The sequence below is a fragment of the Mastomys coucha genome, unplaced genomic scaffold (genome assembly GCF_008632895.1).
Source record: "Mastomys coucha isolate ucsf_1 unplaced genomic scaffold, UCSF_Mcou_1 pScaffold6, whole genome shotgun sequence".
Taxonomy (NCBI): domain Eukaryota; kingdom Metazoa; phylum Chordata; class Mammalia; order Rodentia; family Muridae; genus Mastomys; species Mastomys coucha.
Window position 1 is genome coordinate 110,588,949 of NW_022196912.1, and position 13,908 is coordinate 110,602,856.

Below are 13,908 nucleotides of genomic sequence, written 5' to 3' on the forward strand. Positions count from 1 at the left end.
AAAAAAAAAAAAAAACTATACCTGATGTTGATTTTCATAAAATTTGGTAAAATATTTTATAGTTCTCAAGATCTTTTTCCAGGTAGTTGGTGTGTTTGTGTGTCTCTGTGTGTGTGCATTTTGCAGAGCTGTAAATCAGTGGATGTGTGATCATAGGTGTATACATATTTATGGAAGTAAGATGATCATTCTTTATGAGCCTTTGACTTTGTTGACAGAAGATCTTTCTGTGGATGCTAAGATTCATGAGGTTCTCAAGTTTGAGTGGCAAACATTATTGACCGACCCACTTCTTTAGGACACTTCACCCATTCTGCTTCTTTGTAAAACACAATTATTTGTAAAAGTTGCAATGGTCTTGATAGAAATGGCATGGAAGCCATCCCTGATTAACAAGATATTCTGGAAAATAAATTAGTGCGATGAGATAATGCAGGAATTAATTCCCTTTTGGACTTAAATTTATCTCTTTTGGCTTGGGAAGGACTCATTTATTTAATATTTGTAAAGATATTGTGTACATTATATTGGAATTTTAATAGTATGCATTAAAGTACATACACCTATGACATATCAAGTTAATTAAAGTTAATACCTTATGTCTAATAGTATAACATTAAGCTCCTTTATTAGAAACAAAGATAATATCAGTGCCAAATTCTGAGTTTTAAAATTAATATATTTATTTTGGATCCCAATCATAGCTTCTCTACCCACCTACTCTCACTTCCTCCCTTTCACCTCTCCTCACCACCTCCCTTTCTCTTCACAGATGGGGACTTCTCATATGGATAACACCCATGCATGGCCTATCAATTTACAGTAGGACTAGGTGCAACTTCTACTACTGAGTTTATACAAGGCAGCCAAATTAGGGGAAAAGGATCCAAAGGAAGGCAGCAGAGTCAAAGACAGTGCCTTTTTCTGCTGTTAGGGATTCCATATGAAGGACAAGCTGCACATCTCTTAGATACATGTAGAGGTCCTAGGTCTGACCCATGCATGCTCTCTGGTTGATGGTTCAGTCTCATTGATCTCTGATTATACTACTTTGATTCTGTTGGATTCTTGCAGGGTCTTTGACATCTCCTTCTTTTTTAGTCTTTCCTCCTCTTCTTTCTCAAAATTCCCTGAGCTCTTCTTAATATTTAAGGGTAGGTTTCTACATTATGAGCTGCTGGTTGAAGCTTGTCAGATGAAACTCATGTTAGTCTCATATCTACAAGTATATCCATAATTGTAGTTAATATCACTAATAGTATGAGTGATGGACTCTCTACTGACATGTGTCTTGAGATAAGTGTGAAGAGCAATTCCAGAGTTAACTTTGATTGACTTCTTGCTTGTGATTAATAATGAATGAATCTGATTAGATCTGTCTTTGTTTTGAATTAAGACATGACTTACACCATAAGTTCCTTTGTTTAGCCCTATGCCCTTGAGAGACTGTCCTAGCCCAAAGAAAACGGCCTTAGTCAAACATAGATATGGTATACCATAAGTTCACCTCATAGAATTTGTGGTCATTGTTTAACTTCCAGGAATTGGTGATGCTTTGTGCAGCTTGCCTTTAAAAGACACTTGCCTCAGGCAGATGGGATAGTCATTCATTGGCCCTTCCCTCTATCTCTGCTGCAAATTATTCCTTGCACATCTCATAGGTTGGGAAAATAGTGGGTCTCAAGTTTTGCTGCTGGGTTGTTCCTCATCCCTACATGGGATTCCTTGCATGGCTACATATTCAGATACCTTATCATCTATCACTAGGAGTCTTAACTACAGTAACCTTCATAGGTTACTAGGGTTTTTCTTTGTCCTGGTTTCAAGCTCATATCAGAGATGCATCTCCAACACTGATTCCAGCTCATTCTCCCTCAGTTATCCCCAGAGTTGATTCCTCTTGTTCTTGTATCACCACCTCCTCTGCCACCCAGTAAGCTCCCTCCATCCATCCCAGATGTATATTTTGTTTCCCTTTCACAATGAGATTTAAACATCCTAGCTTGAGCCTTACTTTTTACTTAGCTTTTTTGTGTCTGTGGATTGCAGCATGGTTGTCCTGTACTTCATGACTAATATCTACTTGTAAGTAACTAAAAACTGTCTTTCTGGGTCTGGGTTAAATAAGTCAGGTTAACCTCTAGTTCTCTTCTAGTTCCATCCATTTGCCACATTAGTCACTGTTTTAATAGCTGAGTAACACTCTGTTGTGTAAATGTACCACATTTTCTTTATTCATTCTTCCATTGAGGAAGATCTAAGATTTTCTAGTGTCTGGATACTACAAGTAAAGTTGCTATGAACATAGTTGAGCAAGTGTCCTTTTGATATGGTGGAACAACTTTTGGGTATATGTGTAGGTGTGATATGCCTGTGTCTTGAAGTAGCCATTCTGGTAGACATAAGATAGAATCTCAGAGCTGTTTTGTTTTGTATTTCCCTGATGACTAAGTACTGTTTAGGTTTGTACCCCATTTTAAATGGATTTTTGGGTTGTTGATGTTTAATTTCTTGAGCTCTATTTATGTTTTAGACATTAGCCTTCTGTTGGATGTATAGTTGGTGAAGATATTTTCCCATTCTGTAGGCAGTCATTTTGTCCTATTGACAGTGTTGTGCCTTACAGAACATTTCAGTTTCATGAGGTAGATGCTAAAAAAGTCATTGACAAAATTCAATAATACTTCATTATAAAAATTATGGAGAAATCAGGGATACCATGTGCATATCTAAATACAGTAAAGGCAATACAGAGCAAACCTACAGCCAACATAAAATTAAATGGAGAGGAAATAAAGTAATTTGACTAAAGTCAGGGACAAACAAGGCTGCCTGCTTACTCGATATCTATTCAATATAATATGTGAATGGTTAGGCAGAGCAGTAAGACAACTAAATGAGACAGAGGTGATAAAAATTGGAAAAGAAACAATCAAAGAGTCACTATTTGCCAATGATATGATAAGTGTCCCCAAAAATTCTACTAGAGAACTCATACAGTTGATATATACCTCTGACAAGGTGTATAGTAGAGGATTGCAAAGTCGATCATCAGTGGGAGGAGAGGCCCTTGGCCCCGTGAAGATTCTATGCCCCAGTGTAGGGGAATGCCAGGGCCAAAAAGTGGGAGAGGGTAGGGTGACAAGCATGGGGACGGGGGAGGCAACAGGGGTTCGTTCTTGTTGTTTTTGTTTGTTTGTTTGTTTTTTGGAGGGGAAACTGGGAAAGGAGAAACCATATTACACATATTACATGTCAATAACTAATAAAAATAAATAAAATTAAAAAAACAAATTTAACTCAAATAAATTTTAAGCCCTTGTTTATGCAAATGGTAAATGAGGTGAGAAAGAAATTAAGGAAAAACACTATTCATAATAGCCAAAAATAATATAAAATAGTTTGATGCAATTCTAATCTAATCAAGCAAGTAAAAGACCTTTAAGTCTTTGAATAAAGAAATCAGATATAGCAGAAGGAAAGATGTTCCATGCTCATGGTTTGGTAGGATTAACATAGTAAACATGCTCATCTTAACTAAAGCAATCTACAGATTCAACATAATTCCAATCAAAATTACTTGAATTCTTTACAGATCTTAGAAGGACAATACTCAACTTCATATGGAGAAAAAAAAATCCAGATAGCTAATACAAGCCTGTACAATAAAAGAACTTTATCACCAAACTGAATATATTAACTCTGATAGATGAAAAATTGGATAATACCCATGAACCCATTGACAGGAGACAATTTCCTGATTTTAAACAGTAAGTAAGAGCAATTTTGATAAAAAATTTCATGGTAATGGCATAAAAATAAATAGGGTGATCAATGAGATAGAATCCAAGACCCAGAAGTGAATTCATACACCTACAGACACTTAATTTTTGAAAATGAAACCAAAAAATCTTACAATAGATAAATAAAACATCTTTAACAAATGTTACTGGTCTAACTGGATGTCTGCATATTGAAGAATATGCATAAATCCATATCTATTACTCTGCACAAAATTCAAGTCCAAGTGGATCAAAGACTTCAACATTAAACAGGATAGACTAAATCTGATAGAAGAGAACTTAGATAGTTGGTATGAACACAGGCAGGAGACAGTTTACTGAACAGAACACTAACTGTTCAGATACTAACATTTTATAAATGAGACAGACCTTATTTCTTAAGTGTATAATCATTATATATGTATTGGAGATTGTTTCTAATGCTTTGATTCAATAGAGAATCTGCATGTCAAGACACTGAAGTCCCTTGCCCCAAATTGTTTTTTGACTTATCAATAAATATGCCAGTTGGCTAATGGCACAGGACAGGACACTTAAGAGTTCAGATGGTAGTATGCAGAGGTGACTGGGAGAATCGCCATAACTCAGGGTTATGACTCTCAGTAACAACAGGAGATAAAGCCAAGCAGTCATGTGAAACTTTGGGTGAGCTGCCACTGGCCACTTCCCCATTGGGCCTAGGATAGCAGGGAAAGGGTTAGGAGTGCCTAACCTTTAAGGTTGTCAAGACATTTTAAAAATAAAATTGTGAGTGTGCATGTGCATGTGCGTGTGTGTGTGTGTGTGTGTGTGTGTGTGTTTTATCCAAGTATCCAAAAATTGTTCCTGGGCAGGTATGCATGTGAGTTCTGACAGGAGCCAAAGCAGTGTAGCAAAAAACACTGCAATACATATGTGTTAGTCTTCATTTTCCATTTTCCTGACTAGGAGTAACAACTATATAAATTTGTTGATCAAATATATTAGAATTACTTTAATTAAATATCAGAGGTCACATATCTTTATTTTGACTATATTCTCATTTTTACATGTACTTATCCACATGGTCTTCACAATAATACTGAGGATGTTTTATAGATACTATTCTTTCTCAGATCACTGAACTGAGGCAAGTTATACTAAATTTAATTCAGAATGATAGGATGTTCTATCATATTATTCTTGACTCAGGCATCATTTCAATAGAATCAACAACTTTACTTCTGTAAATGTGATGGTGGTTGGTTAAATGAGACTATATCACATATGATCAGCTATCTAAAGAGTAGGTTAGTTGATATTTGTGCTGTTAGGAAAGATTTAGGAGGTTCATTTTTGCTAGCATAGATATGTTTCTGAGAGCAGAATTTTGCAGTATATACTTGTACCATATTTCCAGTTCATTTTCTTTGTTTCAAACCTGTGTTTGAGATATGATCCCTCAGCTTACTAATCTAATTATTAAGTTTGCTACATACTTCCAAGCTTCCTGCCACAATACACTCTTACCCATCTGAAAATGTAGTTCAAAATAATTTATTTTTAATAAAACTTTTGGTCATGATGTCTTACCACAGAAATAGCAATGTAACAAATGTAGTAATGTTTCTACTTTTGGTTTAATTTAGAACATTTCTCAGTATATTTTTTTCCATTTTTGAAATTACTTAATATTGAAAAATATGACAGCTGTAGATGACATTCAAATAATCCTCATTAACTATAAACAACGTAATTATTCACTATTTTCTACCACATGCTTTTTCCTACTTAAAAAAATAGATTGCATACAAAATAATGAGATTTTGTTCTCACTTAAGACTTGCTGTGAATATAAGCATGATGAGTTCATCTTTTTGTGTCTACTGATTGCTCTTCACATGTCCTACTTCTGTAATTAGGACCTGGAGTAATCAAACACATTTGGAATCTTTCTGATAATAACCTTCTGCCTTATAATCCTGTTGTCCATACTTTAAATATAATAATATTTCATAGTATTTAGCATTTTCAGCAAACAGTTAAAGTGCCCTAGTTGTGTTCCATTTAAGGAGACCTTTTTGTATCATGCAATCTGTACCCAATACATATCTGTTGTATGACATAATTAATTTTATGATGCAGCATATTAAAATAATTTCTTAAAACAATATCCATTTTATTTTAAATTAAATGGCTTCAAATACAGTAAGATTTACAGTAAGCAATTAGATGATCTCTGCTATTAAAGGTCTGATATTGTGTGACATTCAGGCATAAAAAGTAATGCTGCCAGGGAGGGGAATGGCTCAGCTGTTAAAGTCCTTTCCTTTTAAGCATAAGCAACTGAGTTCACAGTAAAAACAGAAACAAATTAAGAAGAAAATGTGTGTGGACTTGAGCTGCGGATATTGAGCCACATCAATACACAGGGCTTCCAGGTCAACAGACTTAAACTTGGCATTTCCCTGGCCAAAGAGATCCTGTTTTTTATTTTAATAAAAGGTGGACTATACGTGATACATTTGATAAATGCAAAATTGATGTTGTATTTTGGCCTTCATATACATATGCACATGTGTATATGTAAATGTATATGGTTTATGTTGCGAGAAAGAAAGAAAGCAAGCCAACATGTTCCTGAGCTAGGGCTGGCACTGGTGGGCCACAAAACTATGTCCCAGCAGGGTCCTGTGGGTTTTGTCGGACATTTCAGTAACCGAATTCAACCACCAAACTCGCAGTTAGATATCATGATATCCAGTAACCTGGTAAAATCAAAACTGTTAAAGCTTATAGTTAACAAGTCAGATTTATATATCAATAAAGCCGCAATTTACAAGATCCTAATACAATAATTTCAGAGCCAGTTGATAATGATAAGAGCTTTATCTCAATTATTTGAACCTTATGATATGGTAACTACCTGTGGCTGGTAAAAACCACACTGGTTCATATCCACCTCCATTTTGCCTTCCCTTTTCTCCCTCTTGGCTCTCTGACTCTGAAACTATGAGCTTCTGCCTCCCTTTTCCCTGTCCAGTCACAAGCCTCCTGCTGCCCCAATGTAATTGGACAGGGAAAATCCTGCATAAGGTTCACACAAAAGTATATGCAGGCTCTCTCTCCCCTGTCTTCTCTCTATCTCTATGTCTCTCTGTCTCTCTCTGTCTCTGTCTCTCTCTGTCTCTGTCTCTCTCTGTCTCTGTTTCTCTCTGTCTCTCTCTGTCTCTGTTTCTCTCTCTCTCTCTCTCTCTCTCTCTCTCACACACACACACACACACACACATATATACACAATTAAATACTGCTATGTTTATGAGCCAATATATTTAAGATTTTTGGAAGATTTATGGATAAAGCAATCAAATCACCTTTTAAAACTTAAATATGATTAAGACAGATGGCAAGATAGCCATAAGAATAAACAGAAATTTGTAGCTGACTGTGGTGAGATGTTAGGGGGCTTCTCCAGGACAAGACAGATACCCAGAATATGTGATGTGCCCAAGAATCATTGCGGGTGTCTGTAGCTGTGACTCACAGCATTGAGGATATGGAAGGTGAGAGGCTACCTACTGTAACCAACCAGAAATCCCAATGGAGCTATCAAGACACCAACCCACCCAAAGAACACTCAATCCCAAATTTATCCTGTCTACAAGAAATGCAGGGACAATGGATGGGGTAGAGACTGAGAGGAAAAGGCCAATTAATATCTGGCCAAACTTCGTACCCATTCCATGCACAAGCACCATTCCCTGATACTATTTATAATACTCTTATACTTGGCAACAGGAGCATGTTGTCTTCTAAGAGGCTCAACCAAGCAGCTGACTCAAACAGAAACAGACATCTACAACTAAGTAGTGGATGGAACTTGGGGACCCTTATGGAAGAATGAGCAGAAGATTGGGCCTTTAAGGGGATAGGAACTCTATAGGAAGACTAATAGAGTCAACTAACATGGACCATTGGGGCTCTTGCAAACTGAAACACCAACTATAGATGGGTACATGGGTTAGACCTAGGCTTCCCAGAACTGCAACTTAGTCTTCATGTAGGTCCCTACAAACTGGAGCCAGGGCTATCACAGAAGCTGTTGACTGTACTTACATGAGATATTTTCTTCTAGCTGGGTTGTCTGCCTAGCTTCATAGAGGCTTGATATGTGAGACCTGATAAACAGGGGGCCCTGTCGTCTCAAAGTAGGGAAGTTGTGGTTAGGGAAACAATTGTGTGTGGATAGGGGGGTGGAGTAACCAGGAGGGAGGCAGCGAATGGGATATTAAATGAGTGAATAAAAGAAAAAAATAAAATTAAAATTAAAAAGGAATTATTAAACAATAGTTAGAGAAGATTTAAAACACAAAATAAAATAAATAACAGAAATTTAAGATGACATGTTTTTCTAGAGAACATATAGATGATAATAAGCCAGAGAAGATATTTGGCATCATTAGTTCCATGGTAATCTAAGTTAACTATACAATGAAATATCATGTATTTTATGGATAAAATAATAAAAAAAATATTTATACAGACAGCATAAATCAGTGGCTTCTGGTAATAGTCAACAAGACAAGTAGGCAGCAAACTTCCAGGCACAGCATTAAGGGTTTGTCTAGATTAAGGTTAGCTTCTGACAAGGCCTATACAGAATGGCCTTGATTATACTGACATGGGAAGACATATCTCATGAATGGTTGGGACCATTCTCTGAGCAGGGGATGCTAGCCTGTATAGAACAGAGAGGGGTTTACCAAATTCTAGCACCCATGAAATGTCACTAGTTGCTTCAAATTCCTGCCTCACTGACTTTTCTAAAGTGGTAGCTTATCACAGGGAATTGTAAGGAAAAAAAACTCTGTTGAAATGCCTTTGGTAATTTTTCATAGCAACAGGAAATGGAAAAAAGAGATAAATTTACCCTCAAATGCTGTTGGTTGAATTCTTAACTGGTATAGGGCTGGGAATTTCTCATCAAAGTAAAACTTCACTTTCATGAATCAGTCTGAGATATTTTAATTAGGAAAGTAAAAATGTCTCTTCAAACAATACTTGAATTCCAATGTTCTTTGTAGTGATAGATGTAGTTGAGTAGGTGGATAGCCACTTAAATTCATATGTAGGTTTAAGATTTTATATGTATCAAAAAGTGGGATGTAGTAAAGAATTTGAATATCAAAAGGCATGTCACCTGACGAATAATGTTTTATAAATGTCAGATTCCTGCTTTGACTCCGTACATTGGAATATATGACCTGTCATGAAAAGTCCCTAGATCAAGAATCGAGAAACTGAGCCGGGTGGTGGTGGTGTATGCCTTTAATCCCAGCACTTGGGAGGCAGAGGCAAGCAGATTTCTGAGTTCGAGGCCAGCCTGGTCTACAGAGTGAGTTCCAGGACAGCCAAGGCTACACAGAGAAACCCTGTCTCGAAAAAAACCAAAAAAAAAAAGAAACTGATACTTTATGAAGCTGATTAAGTACAGAGTATTTTTCAATTAGGAAATTTCTAACAATTTCTTATAATGATAGAAGTAAAGCAGGCAAGAACCTAAAGTAAGAAGTAAAACATCATAACAAATGTTTGATTTTTATTTTTAAAACCAATATACATAAATAAACTCTCAAGCACTTTAAAAGAGTATAATGTTAATTTCCATAGGAATTAAAGATACAGTTTACCAATGTAGAATAGATATACGTTAGAATTTAATTGACATTTTAGGTGACCTGTAGTAAATTACACATGGACAAGAAAGCACTTTGTTTATTTTAGTATTGATATATTTTTATTATTTTATGGCAGTGAAACACAATTACAGCTGTTAGCAAGTAAATCGGTTCACCTTAGACAAGATAGCTCAACATTGAAATAAAGGTGTATTTTAAAGCATAATTTTGCCATTATTCCTGTTGTTTCCTTTGTAGTAAACTAAAAACTTTCCTCTTAAAACTTCAATGTGCATTTTCTTAGTTAATTTCATGGGCAGATTTCTGTAATACATGAGAGAAACAGATAGAAATATATCCTCATTTTTGTCTAAAATTCTCCCATTTCTCTGAGACTGTTGATTCCCATAGTAAAACGCAACGGGTTGAATAGCTCTTTTGTGAAAAATCTATTTTATTTTTTTTCCAGACAGAATAATTACCTAACAACAAGAACAGCATGTTACAGAAAACTCACCATTCTCTTTTGCTGAAATGAAACAGAACTGTTCTAAAGAAGGAGGAAATAACTCAACAGACCTCACCAAGCAATATGTCTTGGGACAAAGGAGGTTTAATGAAAGAGACACTATGATGGCTTGTTCTTTGTTATGCAGACTCATGACTGCTGTGAGGATAAAAGGACAAAGCATTATTAGAAATTTGACATAATTATTTCAACTCATTATTTCTTTTTATATCAAAGCTCATATCTGACTTTGATGAAGTGTGTGTATGTATGTATGTGTGTGTGTGTGTGTGTGTGTACGTGTGTGTGAGTTCAGTTGCTGCAAGAGATTGAAAATGAGAGGAAAAAAGTCCCTTTCTCAGAAAAGAAAGGTAGAAGATGCTATTCATGATGTTTAAAAACATATGTAATTAAGCTGCTTGAGCTAAGAGGAGAAAAAATACATTATGTTTAAAATATAAACTATTACTTACAATAGAAGCCATCACTGTATCCTGGGCTACTATATTTGAGAACATTTCTTTCAAGCAATATTTATTGTTTGCTGAACATTTCCTTGGAGTTGATATCACAAGTCCCATGAGAAAAATGAGGCACAAGGAGAAAAATGTGCCAAATGTGCATGTGCAAGGCATACAACTTTGAAGACATTTAATTTCATTCTTTCTCTCACACCTGATATGTCTGGCATATGTTTGTGCATCTGTAACCAGTTTGGAAGTTGATCTGGCAATTCCCTATAAAGATAAATATGCTCATAGAAAGCTTTACCATAGTATTTTCTAAGTGGAAACAACTCAAAACATTCTAGCCCTGCAATGGAAATAATCTTTCTATTAATAAGAGAATGGATAAACTAAAGCACAGATTTCATAAAACAAACCGCTGCCCAGTTATTAAGGTAACCAATTGTTGTTATATGAACCTCAAAAATATTAGGCTGAGCAATGAGGGATCAAAAATAGAGTACATATGATATCATTTATAGAAATTTCGAGAAATCCGTGACAAAGTTTTGGAAGAAAATCAGAACATTGCTTGCCTTTAGGATTCAGGACTGCTTGGGAAGAGATATGATAAATATGACGTAATTATAGGAATGTTTTGGAATGTTTTATATATATATATATAGATAGATAGATAGATAGATAGATAGATAGATAGATATGCAACTACAAAATTCATTGAATTCCATGCTTATAGATTTTGAATATTTCACTGTACATATCTAATAACATAATCAAATAAAATTCTATGAATACATACATATTTAAACTATTCTAAAAATAATAGCTCCCCAACTTAATGAACTGACCATTAATATTTTAGATAATTTCCCCAAAACAACACTTTTTTAACAACAATATTTTGCTTAATTTTCTTAGCTTCTTTGTATATTTAATAATTTGTAATTTCTAAATTATATATTAGGATATATTATAAACATGCATATATATATTCACATAGAACTCAATCCCTAATATATTTCATTCATTTATGTATTCTCTATGTAAAAAATGTATCCCCTACTTTCATGATTTTTTAATGTTCTTATTTTTCTTGCGATAAGAGATGTTCAGTTTTAATATAATTAACTAATCTGTCATTTTCTTTACAATTTTTTCCTAGGTTTTCTAACTCTAAAGTTGTCTCTCTTTGTGATTCCTTTACTGTTTCTAGTTCCATTTTTAGATCCTGGATGGCTTTGTTCATTTCCTTTGTCTGTTTGATTGTATTTTCCTGTAATTCTTTAAGGGATTTTTGTGTTTCCTCTTTAAGGGCTTCTAGCTATTTAGCTGTGTTCTCCTGTATTTCTTTGAGAGAGTTATTTATGTCCTCCTTAAAGTCCTCTATAAGCATCATGAGAAGTGATTTTAGATCTGAATCTTTCTTTTCTGGTGTGATGGTGTGTCCAGGACTTGCTATGGCAGGAGAATTGGGTTCAGATGATGCCAAGTAACCTTGGTTTCTGTTGCCTCTGTTCTTAGGCTTGCCCCCTGCCATCTGGTTGTCTCTAGTGCTACCTGCCCTCGCTATATCTGACTGGAGTCTGCCCTTCCTGTGACCCTGGTTGTTTCAGAACTCCTCAGAGTCAAGCTCTCTCTGTGATCCTGTGATTATGGAATCCTGTGATCATGTGATCTCAGGCCCATTACAGCGCCTGGGAGTAGAGCTTCCTCTGGGTGTTATGGGACTCGCTCAGCACACTGGCCCAGACAGACAAGAAGGAACCAATGCCACTGGACTGGAGCAAGTTCCTGTGTGCCTGGGTCCTGCTGGTCCCAGTTAATTCCAGGTATTGGGATAGATGTGTCCTCCTCATCTCTGATCCTATGATCCTGGGCATGTTAGAGTGCCTGGGAGTGGAGCTTCGTCTGGGTGTTATAGGACTGGATGTGGAGTTTTCTACAATCTCCATTGATTATCTCTCATTTAAAACCTTCAACTCCACCTTGAGAGTGGGAGCATAACTGACAAACCTCTGTTCTATATTAAGTTGTTTACGGCCTTGGATTGCATCAGATTGATATGTAGGTCTGGTATGTGATTAAAGTCTGATTTACTTATTTCTATGTGGATAGCTAACTTTACTAACATCATCAGTTGAACAGTGTTTCTTTTTGTCTTCTAAACGGTAGAGCTCTGTCTCCAATGAAGTCTTGTCTGCTTCTGGAATGGGCCTTTGTTCTCCTCCTGTATACCATAGATTTCTATGATTTTTATATTTACCTAACTTCAAGAACTTTATTATAAATATCTGACTGGAGAAGCTAACCATCTCTGTGTTACTTCCTTCAGATTCACAAGAAAAACTAATAACAACTTCAACACTGACCTTACATTCATCTTGTTACATTCATTTGATAAGGGTTTTGTTTAGAATTATGTTTGCTGTACAGACCCACTTTTGAAAACAATGTGTCACTAACATTAACATTTCTTACCTGTACTGTTCCTGCTGAGCTCAACGGAATTCCTCAATTGGACTTCTGAGGCAGCAGCCCGGCTCGGCCCATCAGGTGTTTGGGACCGGAGACAGCTCCAGGGATCAAAGACAGAACCAGTAGCCCAGAATTCAAAAAGAACTAAGCCTTTAATCCGCTTTCCTGCCTTGAGCCCTCTCTTGCAGGGGCTTGTTTACATGACTGATATGTACTGATATGTTTTTTCCCTGTTCTCGCTTATATGCTAAAAGACATAAGATTGTTTTGCCTTAGGTATAAATATCCCGATTCACTAAGTAAAGATCACGCCTTGATAAGCATCTACTTGGCGTCGTTCCTTGTCTCTCCTAACCCGCTTATTTTCACAGAATCTCGACTTCCCCTGTTCGTGAATCACCCACGTTAAGAAGTGAAACTGCGGGCTGGTTTCCTTCAGATGGCGCCACACGTGGACCGCGAACACGGGAGAATTTGAGGGACCCTACCACGGGATACAGAGCTCTGGTTTATTAAAGAAAAGGCAGATCCGGATTGATGTAGTCGTTCTCATGGTAAGATTTGGTTAGCGCTGACCGGGAATCCGTGTGAGACTACAGGGAGTTCTAGGCAGAAACTTAGGTATTCGCCCGATACCTTAGGAGCCTAGGGAAAATTTTTGACAGTAGGTCATAAGCATGGGTGCTCAGATTTCTAAATCAGCTTCCTGGAACGTGGGAAAGCTGCTGGAGGCTAAAGGAGTAAGGGTTAGAAGTTCCACATTAAGAGAGCTAGCAGAGTTGGTAGAAGGCATGAGTCGTATGGATTTGAAATCGTGGGAAAAGGTAGGAAAAGCTCTGGAGAAAAACAAGGTGGATGGATTTCCCCTTTACCTTTGGGGAATGGTCTTGGATATTTTAAGGGAGAAGGAAAAGACCGAGCAAAAGGGAGTACACTGAGCTAGGTACATCAGCCTTACAGCATCAGAGCTGACAGGCGATAACTCACCGGCCGATTCATATTCTTTTTTTTTTTTTTTT